Source organism: Salmo trutta, chromosome 18 (genome assembly GCF_901001165.1).
Source record: "Salmo trutta chromosome 18, fSalTru1.1, whole genome shotgun sequence".
In the NCBI taxonomy this organism is placed as follows: domain Eukaryota; kingdom Metazoa; phylum Chordata; class Actinopteri; order Salmoniformes; family Salmonidae; genus Salmo; species Salmo trutta.
In genome coordinates this window covers 42580565-42588245 of record NC_042974.1, presented here as the reverse complement: position 1 = coordinate 42588245, position 7681 = coordinate 42580565, and positions in this window count along the sequence as shown.

Genomic DNA, 7681 nt, shown 5'->3' with positions numbered 1-7681 from the left:
ATTTATGACGGAGGTTTGTCCTTGCCCTTGTTTTTTTCCACAAGAGAAGAAATCGAGCGTGAACACGAACAATAGCCACAACTATGCCGCATAAAATTCAACATAGTTGGGAACAGATTTTCAATGTCCCAATACCATGGCATTTGGTCTATGAACTGAAAAACAAAACAACAATTGATGGATCAATTTGTTCTTTTCAATATAAGCTATTAAATGAAATTATCGCTACAAAATAAACGCTCAGTATGTGGGGCATTAAACCGTCAGACCGGTGCAGACTCGGTGCCACGTGGAAGCAGAATCAATAGAGCCTCTCTTTTGGTAGGCTGCTGTCCATCGGTTGCTTTTTTTGGGAGTCAGGTCCAAGAATGGTTGTTATGTCATCACACCAGGACCTGCAAACTGTATTGTTGGGGGATTTGAAGGACCATAGTCAGTCAATAGGAAATATTGTGATCTTGGGTAAAGTGTTTCTTTTCAGGGCATTTTCGGCAGAAATGTTGCAGATGGGGAGATTCAAGTCCTTAGCGAGACACCATGGTAGAATGGAGGGATGGATTGCAAGAGGAAATATTAGAATGATGATTTACTGGGAAAGATGGTATGTATCTGTGGCTGTCTGAAGGTTAGAATTAATGAGTGTTGGGATAAATACATAGCCTACACATACACTACAAGTCAAAAGTTTTAGAACACCTACTCATTCAAGGGCTTATCTTTATTTTTACATTTTTCTACATTGTAGAATAATAGTGAAGACATCAAAACTATGAAATAACACATATGGAATCATGTAGTAACCAAAAAAGTGTTAAACAAATCAAAATATATTTTATATTTGAGATTCTTCAAATAGCCACCTTTTGCGTTGATGACAGCTTTGCACACTTGATGACAGCTTTGCAAACAAATGTTTGAGGTCCTCCAATCAGGGGTGAGGGTGGGGCTGTGATTATTGTATGTTTTGCGTTTAGTTATTTATGTTTTGTGTTTTGGTTTCACGCTGTGAGCGGTGTTTGTGCTGGTCCTGGTGGTTATGGGTGCCCTTGCTTCCATGTCCGCCCGGGTGTCGGGCAAGGCTTGGTCCTTCCAATCACTTTGGCCAGGGGCTTCGCGCTGCTGGCATCACTGGGCGGGTGGCCCGAGCTCACCCACTGAGCAGAGCATCCACGGATGGGAGCAGCCATTCGTATTGTTTTTGTATTGTATTGTTGTTTTAATTGAAACTTAACATATATATATATTTTAACAATAGACATCATTCCACACATTTGATTTATTTTGCCATGCCATGACTTTGTTGACTTTCAAACAAACAAAGCAAAATTAGGTGAAGACCTGAAAAATCTTGAGGGCCAGCTCCTGTTTTATTGTGTTTGTTCTGTTCCACAAGGAGACCATTTCCTCAATCAACGTTACCAGATGTTTACTGCTCTTATCCAAATAGTGATAGCAGGAAGCAGATTATATGAAGTGAGGTAAATAGCAGAATGCACCTCTCAACCAAAGACTTGTATTGGTTTTTAAAGTGCTTCAATATGTACTACTACTAACCATAATGGCTAGACAAAGATAAACCAATACAGAATCCACTCAGCTCCATGGGCTATATACAGTATACACATTTTTCAGTAGACTATGTGATTTCCTTAGTCCCTCTATGGTAGGTCTATGGTAGGTCTACAGAGCTCTCAAGTTCCCACCTCATCCTCTCTGACCTCATTTTCTAGTAAAATTGTCTAGAGATCAGTGTGAGCAGAGGACAGTGATGTAAGTAGATCTAGCAGTTTCTCTCAAGTGCACTGCGGGTACTAGCAATCCTTGGTCTACTCTTCTCTGAAGAATACAAAAGGGTTTCTTTCTTTCTCCCCCTCACAACAAACCCCACCTGCCACTGCTGCTAGAATCAATATGCCAAGTAAAAGATATGGGTACATTTAGAGACAACTTCAGCTTTCAAGTCTTCTCTGGGTGTATATACAGAAGGAACACCTTCATACTGGGGTGGTTATGCTATTAGCTGGCCAAAATTTGACTAAATGAAGAGTGCAATACTGTTAATATAACCGCGTGTCAGCAACAAAAGAGTGATCAAATTAAGATCCCACACTTGTAGCCTACAGTGCACTCATTTCATTCTCTCCTCTGCCTCTAAAAATGTTCTGCTAAGCCTGAAGCATTATTCAACCAAACTGAGACTTAATTTCTGTGTGGCCTGGTTTGAATGACCCACTCTCCTCTGCAACTTCTCATTTGAGAATCACCTCCACATCTGATATTTATGAATGCGAGAAAGGCACTTGGAAACTTAAATAACTAAAGCTATCGCTGTGTAAAGTCTAAATAATTTGTATTTTTTAGGAGACTCTACTCTTGACATAGATATTAGCCTATATTAGAAATGAGGTATCTAAAATGAAAGCTAATCAAAATAAACAAATAAAGTTCAATTGTCAAAAGCAAATGCTATACCCTACATCAAATTCCTTATAAGAAGTAAACCAGTCAGCACAAGTATTATTATACATTTTTTTAGGGGGTAGATCAGCTTTAATATTTCAGATAGATTGAAGCCTCCATCAATGTAATTGTCTGCATCATTTCCAATTCCCCATATATGTTTTGGAAAATACATATACACATACAGTGCCTTCAGAATGTATTCAGACCCCTTGACTTCTTTCACATTACAGACTTATTCTAAAATGGATTCAATTGTTTTTTTTCCTTCATCAATCTACACACAATACCCCATAATGACAAAGCAAAAACAGGTTTTTAGAAATTGTTGCAAAGTATTACATTTACATAAGTATTCAGACCCTTTACACAGTACTTTGTTGAAGCACCATTGGCAGCGTTTACAGTCTTGAGACTTCTTGGGTATGACACTACAAGCTTGGAACACCTGTATTTGGGGAGTTTCTCCCATTCTCCTCTGCAGATCCTCTCAAGCTCTGTCAGGTTGGATGGGGAGCGTTGCTGCACAGCTATTTTCAGGTCTCTCCAGAGATGTTGGATCGGGTTTAAGTCTGGGCTCTGGCTGGGCCACTCAAGGACATTCAGAGACTTGTCCCGAAGCCACTCCTGCGTTGTCATGGCTGTGTGCATAGGGTCATTGTCCTGTTGGAAGGTGAACCTTCGCCCCAGTCTGAGGTCCTGGGCGCTCCGGAGCAGGTTTTTATCAAGGATCTCTCTGTACTTTGCTCCGTTCATTTTTCCCTCGATCCTGACTAGTCTCCCAGTCCCTGTCACTGAAAAACATCCCCACAGCATGATTCTGCCACTACCATGCTTCACCGTAAGGATGGTGCCAGGTTTCCTCCAGATGTGACGCCTGGCATTCAGGCCAAAGAGTTCAATTTTGGTTTCATCAGACCATAGAATCTTGTTTCTCATGGTCTGAGTTCTTTAGGTGCCTTTTGGCAAACTCCAAGCGGGCTGTCATGTGCCTTTTACTGAGGAATGGCTTCCGTCTGGCCACTATACCATAAAGGCCTGATTGGTAGAGTGCTGCAGAGATGTTTGTCCTTCTGGAAGGTTTTCCCATCTCCACAGAGAAACTCTGGAGCTCTGTCATAGTGACCATCAGGTTCTTGGTCACCTCCCTGACCAAGGCCTTTCTCCCCCGATTGCTCAGTTTGGCTGGGCGGACAGCTCCAGGTTGGTGTTTTGATGGTTCCAAACTTCTTCCATTTAAGAATGATGGAGGCCACTGTGTTCTTGGGGACCTTCAATGCTGCAGACATGTTTTGGTACCCTTCCCCAGATCTGTGCCTCGAAACAATCCTGTCTCTGAGCTCTACGGACAATTCCTTTGACCTCATGGACCTTATATAGACAGGTGTATTCCTTACCAAATCATGTCCAATCAATTGAATTTACCACAGGTGGACTCCAATCAAGTTGTAGAAACATCTCAAGGATGATCAATGGAAACATGATGCACCTGAGCTCAATTTCAAGTCTCATAGCAAAGGGTCTGAATACTTATGTGAATGAGATATTTCTAAAAACCTGTTTTCACTTTGTCACTATGGGGTATTGTTTGTAGATTGATGAGGGAAAAAAATATTGAATCAATTTTAGAATAAGGCTGTAACATATCAAAATGTGGAAGAAGTCAAGGGGTCTGAATACATTCCAAATGCACTGTATATATATATATATACACAGTACCAGTCAAAAGTTTGGACACACCTACTCATTCCAGGTTTTTTTTCTCCTACATTGTAGAATAATAGTGAAGACATCAAAACTATGAAATAACACATATGGAATCATGTAGTAACCAAAAAAGTGTTAAGTTCATTTGAGTTAACTGCATCTCAGATTGCAGCCTAAATAAATGCTTCACAGAGTTCAAGTAACAGACACATGTCGAGTTCAAGTAACAGACACATGTCAGCATCAACTGTTCAGAGAGACTGCATGAATTAGGCATTCATCATCGATTTTTTTTGCAAAGAAACCACTACTAAAGGACACCAATAATAAGAAGAGACTTGCTTGAGCCAAGAAACATGAGCAATGGACATTAGACCAGTGGAAATCTCTCCTTTGGTCTGATGAGTACAAATTTGCGATTTTTGGTTCCAACCTCTGTCTTTGTGAGATGCAGAGTAGGTGAGCGGATTATCTCTGCATGTGTGGTTCCCACCGTGAAGCATGGCGGAGGAGGTGTGGGGGTGCATTGTTGGTGACACTGTCTGTGATTTATTTAGAATTCAAGGTACACTTAACCAGCATGGCTACCACAGCATTCTGCATCAATACGTCATCCCATCTGGTTTGCGCTTAATGGGACTATCATTTGTTTTTCAAGAGGACAATGACCCAACACACCTCTAGGCTGTGTAAGGGCTATTTGACCAAGGAGAGTGATGGAGTGCTGCATCAGATGACCTGGCCTCCACAATCATATATATATATAGTGAGGGAAAAAAGTATTTGATCCCCTGCTGAGTTTGTATGTTTGCCCACTGACAAGAAATGATCAGTCTATTATTTTAATGGTAGGTTTATTTGAACAGTGAGAGACAGAATAACAACAAAAAAATCCAGAATAACGCATGTCAAAAGTGTTATAAAATGATTTGCATTTTAATGAGGGAAATAAGTATTTGACCCCTCTGCAAAACATGACTTAGTACTTGGTGGCAAAACCCTTGTTGGCAATCACAGAGGTCAGACGTTTCTTGTAGTTGGCCACCAGGTTTGCACACATCTCAGGAGGGATTTTGTCCCACTCCTCTTTGCAGATCTTCTCCAACTCATTAAGGTTTCGAGGCTGACGTTTGGCAACTCGAACCTTCAGCTCCCTCCACAGATTTTCTATAGGATTAAGGTCTGGAGACTGGCTAGGCCACTCCAGGACCTTAATGTGCTTCTTCTTGAGCCACTCCTTTGTTGCCTTGGCCGTGTGTTTTGGGTCATTGTCATGCTGGAATGCCCATCCACAACCCATTTTCAATGCCCTGGCTGAGGAAAGGAGGTTCTCACCCAAGATTTGACGGTACATGGCCCCGTCCATCGTCCCATTGATGCGGTGAAGTTGTCCTGTCCCCTTAGCAGAAAAACATCCCCAAAGCATAATGTTTCCACCTCCATGTTTGACGGTGGGGATGGTGTTCTTGGGGTCATAGGCAGCATTCCTCCTCCTCCAAACACGGCGAGTTGAGTTGACGCCAAAGAGCTCCATTTTGGTCTCATCTGACCACAACACTTTCACCCAGTTGTCCTCTGAATCATTCAAATGTTCATTGGCAAACTTCAGACGGGCATGTATATGTGCTTTCTTGAGCAGGGGGACCTTGCGGGCGCTGCTGGATTTCAGTCCTTCACGGCGTAGTGTGTTACCAATTGTTTCCTTGGTGACTATGGTCCCAGCTGCCTTGAGATCATTGACAAGATCCTCCCGCGTAGTTCTGGGCTGATTCCTCACCGTTCTCATGATCATTGCAACTCCATAAGGTGAGATCTTGCATGGAGCCCCAGGCCGAGGGAGATTTACAGTTCTTTTGTGTTTCTTCCATTTGCGAATAATCGCACCAACTGTTGTCACCTTCTCACCAAGCTGCTTGGCGATGGTCTTGTAGCCCATTCCAGCCTTGTGTAGGTCTACAATCTTGTCCCTGACATCCTTGGAGAGCTCTTTGGTCTTGGCCATGGTGGAGAGTTTGGAATCTGATTGATTGACTGCTTCTGTGGACAGGTGTCTTTTATACAGGTAACACGCTGAGATTAGGAGCACTCCCTTTAAGAGTGTGCTCCTAATCTCAGCTCGTTACCTGTATAAAAGACACCTGGGAGCCAGAAATCTTTCTGATTGAGAGGGGGTCAAACACTTATTTCCCTCATTAAAATGCAAATCAATTTATAACATTTTTGACATGCATTTTTCTGGATTTTTCTGTTGTTATTCTGTCTCTCACTGTTCAAATAAACCTACCATTAAAATTATAGACTAAATATATATTATAGATTAAATACTTTTTTCCCTCACTGTATATATATATATATATATATATATATATATATATATATATATATATATATATATATATATATATATATATATATATATAAACACACACACTACCGTTCAAAAATTTGGGGTCACTTAGAAATTTCCTTGTTTTTGAAAGAAAAGCAAATTTTTTGTCCATGAAAATAACATCAAATTGATCAGCAAGTGTAGACATGTTGTGTAGACATTGTTAATGTTGTAAATGACTATTGTAGCTGGAAACGGCTGATTTTTTATTGAATATCTACATAGGCATACAGAGGCCCATTATCAGCAACCATTGTTCCAGATACTCAACCAGTTTTATTGCTTCTTTAATCAGAATAACAGTTTTCAGCTGTGCTAACACAATTGCAAAATGATTTTCTAATGATCAGTTAGCCTTTTAAAATGATAAACTTGGATTAGCTAACACAATGTGCCATTGGAACACAGGAGTGATGGTTGCTAATAATGTGCCTCTGTACGCCTACATAGATATTCCATAGAAAATCTGCCGTTTCCAGCTACATTAGTCATTTACAATCTAGAAAAAAGAAACGCACACCTATAAAGGCGAGGTGCTGGCTGGCGGAGTAGAAAACTAGAAAATAAGGGAAAGCCGCACACTCTAAGAGCTCAGATGCAAAAATGTAATAACCAACGTTTCGACAGCATAGCTGTCTTCATCAGGGTATCATCACAAACACTGCGAGATGAGTCATTTATATAGTGTCAAGAGACACACAAGTGTTTGTAATCATGGCCAAGTGTGGCCTAATATCATTAGTTAACTCAAATATTTAAAAAAAATGGCATACAAAGAACATACAAAAAGACAAACAAATGGATAGCATATGATCATAGCATTTGTAGTCTAAAATGTATCTAACAAACAATTACGATGGCAAAATCACAATAATCACAAGAATGGCTGCAGATCAAAGTCTATGTTGAGACCGAAGGGAGCAAGGGTCTTTAAATTAAAGATCCAGGCAGCCTCTCGTTTTAACAATAAATTATCAAGGTCACCCCCTCTCCTCGGGAGGGTGACATGTTCGATGCCAATATAACGCAGAGACGAAATCGAATGGTTTGCTTCCAAAAAGTGGGCCGCAACTGGGTAAGTCAAGTTTTTGCACCTAATGGTGCTACGATGCTCTGAGATACGTA